This window comes from Mus caroli, unplaced genomic scaffold (genome assembly GCF_900094665.2).
Source record: "Mus caroli unplaced genomic scaffold, CAROLI_EIJ_v1.1 scaffold_12785_1, whole genome shotgun sequence".
In the NCBI taxonomy this organism is placed as follows: domain Eukaryota; kingdom Metazoa; phylum Chordata; class Mammalia; order Rodentia; family Muridae; genus Mus; species Mus caroli.
Genome location: NW_018391504.1, coordinates 4,397 through 4,640, shown reverse-complemented (window position 1 = coordinate 4,640; position 244 = coordinate 4,397).

The following is a 244-nucleotide window of genomic DNA, read 5'->3' as shown; positions in this document are numbered from 1 at the left end:
TCTCTCTCTCTCTCTCTCTCTCTCTCTCTCTCTCTCTCTCTCTCTCTCTCTGGTTCTGGTTAATGTAGTTCAGACAGCTTTGCCATGATACCAGTGCAGCTGCAGAGATGGTCAGTGGAGAACCAAAATGTAAGGAGTTAACAGTACTCCCTGCAGACTAGATCACATTTACATATGCTCCACTGTTTCCTTTCCCCCAGAAGCTGCTGCTCTAGACTTTCCTTCTGAAGTACACCCTCAGTGC